The sequence below is a fragment of the Capsaspora owczarzaki genome (genome assembly GCF_000151315.2).
Source record: "Capsaspora owczarzaki ATCC 30864 unplaced genomic scaffold supercont2.35, whole genome shotgun sequence".
Taxonomy (NCBI): Eukaryota; class Filasterea; order Ministeriida; family Capsasporidae; genus Capsaspora; species Capsaspora owczarzaki.
Genome location: NW_011887326.1, coordinates 1 through 2,835, shown reverse-complemented (window position 1 = coordinate 2,835; position 2,835 = coordinate 1).

Genomic DNA, 2,835 nt, shown 5'->3' with positions numbered 1-2,835 from the left:
ACGCATAAATGGTGCCGACAAGCTCGACTGCTTCGTTTCATCGTTGTTTTTGCCGCTGCATTGTCCCCGCCCGCCCCGCCTCCTGGATAGAGTAATGTTGTTTTGAATGCTCGTTGTAACGGTGTATCGTGATGTCGTGGATCGGGCGTAGTTTCGATGTTGGTCAAGGGAGAGTCGTTGCGACAAACAAGCGTTCTTTCAACACACCATTTCAACTCCACTGTTCGGATTATCCCATCATCAAGCCGAGAGAACCCGGTTATTTCACTCATGCATTACACACATTAGCACTACACCCCAAATATTATGTCATGGCACACGACTCTAGGCCTTCGAAAGCGAAATTCAAGTCGGCCCAAGAAGCAGCCAACAATGAAAGCTTGTTTATTGGCGCACACTGCTCGCTCGGTGTGACCTTTGACTTTGTTTCCATTGTAAAAATATATTTACAAGGGATCTGAACCAGGCAACGACTAACTACCACGGATTTGCCAGTGATACGATCAAGGAAAGTGACCGATTTGCGCTCACTCATTTTTTTATGTCTCAAGCTTGGCGTTCCTTTGAGCGGTGCATCTGCAGCCAGTGCGGAGACGACTTTCACAAAGATCCATGTACTTCGGTACACGTATGGATGACAGATGAAGCGAGAAGTCGCCATCGCCAGAGCAATCAGCCGAACACGGGAGTCTGCCCATGTAATTACTGCACCGTGTCGGCCATCAAGCAGTTCGCTTTTAGCAACGGCCCTTTCAAGCAAGTTAACCGGTCAACTTTCTACAACCACACCAAAAACATCCATATGCAACCGTCGCTTCTGTCCTCGAGGAATTCCCCGCGATGCAACAGCGCTTCGAGGCGCACTTTGGAGTGGGGCAAACTGTTCCCATAGAGGTAGATCCTGCTCTCTCGGGTCCGCCACCGCTCGTATCCGAGCCAGCTGCCATGGAAGTGGATGACTACGGTGATGACTCTGGCGACATTTCTCGAGACTCAATGGTAAGGGTTGCCGCGAAGCTCGCAACGAGCGGTGCGAGCACAACAGTGATCACTCATCCTTCTGTTCTTCTGTTCTTAGGATGTCGAACGCGACAATGACAATGATTACGAAACGGAAGACGAAGCTAACGAAGCTGACGTTACTGAGAACGATGCCACGAACAACGCCACGAGCGAGCCGACTGCACCACCGGCAGAACCCGAACCGAACCACAACCGACAAGCCCTAACGATCGCCTGGCTGCTGCATACCGGCTTCTTATCCAGTCTCTGCATAGCATCAAAGATAAAGTCACAAAAGTTGTCTTCATCAACATAAACGCCTGGAATCCATCAACTGGCCTTCCTTTGTTATGCGGAAGCCTCGACAGTGCACTGTCTACCACAAGTCGTACAATGCCGAGGAGATGCTCAACTTCGTCCTGGTTTGCGGCAAGCACATCTTTCTGGGATTGGTGACCAAGAGCGTGCAAAACATCTGGTGGAACTTTTCAGAAATGACGCGAATCGCCATGTCCAAGGTGGTTCAGGTCGACAACGACTCGATTACCTCGCTCGCGAAACTGTCAAACGAGACCATCAAGAGCGTTGCTGCAGTCTTTGGGACTTGTAATGTGCCCATTACTACCCACCATCTGTCCCATCTGGCCTGGGCTTGCCAGCAACACGGCCCGCCTGCACATGTATCGACATTTCCGTTCGAGCGCGCAATCAACCGCTACGGCCGCCTCATCCGTCCTGGTCCACATGATGACATTGTTCCAAGACTGGTAGCCAGAATAGTCAAGCACGTCGACGATGTGGTTCCCTACGTTGCTGGTCGCGAGTTTGGCGTGCTGACTCGCTGTCCTGTTACTCCAGAGAAGGTCGATAACATCGTGACCAGTGTGCTCACATGCGAGAATAGAGGTTCATCTGTTACGGTCTTCACAGCGGCCCTGCGGAGGGCGCAACTCCAGGGACAAGTTCACGCGTTCAAAACGTTGAAGATGTCATTGTGGGGCTCGCGATCTGTTTCGCTCGCCAAGGTCGGCTGCGAGGCAGTTCTTCAGATTGGGCCCGTGTTTGCCAAGCCAGCCATGTTTTGGCGTGTCGAGCAAACGATCTACGTTGAGATTGAAGTGTACTACCGGCCGACCGGTTTCGAGTATGGCAGAAATCCCGTTTACACGTCACGGACCCCCCACACCCACGAAATCGCGCTTCTCGAACCATTTGGCTGCAGCGGCTACTGTCACGCATTAACACCCGACCAACTCGAGGGGCTGAGGCAGACATTCCCACTGGAAGACCGTCCGTCAAGCTTAAATGAAAACCTATTCATCTTCGTTCCATGGCATTTGAATATGCGTGACTAATAGGTGTTCATTGTTGAGTGTATTTGTCTATATTCTAATAGAATGAGAGCTATATCCTGAGTGGAGATGCGGTGCAATTGGTGCAATTGGTGCAGTCATTTGGCTGGCGGGGCTCGACAGCGCTCCTGCGTCTATCCGACCGTCCCCGTCCGCCCTCGCCTCGAAAACAAGGTTTCCAGACCCGTGTCACATCATCCGACATGTAAAGGCGCGAGCTGAGCTTGCCTGGAGCGCAGGAGCATGGTTGTGCTGATCCCAATGGTCCGCCAGCCAATCCAGCCTCATCGTCGGTTTGCGGTCCAGCACGGTCCCTGCTGTCCGAATTCAACAACAGTGCACTACAATCGACACATACATCACAGTGCAAGTGAAAAAAGCGAGCCAAACTGACGAATTCGAGTCTCAAGACGATGAGGGGAAAACGAGCGAAAAAACTGGACCGACCGGAATCCGGTAAAATTTTCCACTGTGCACATTG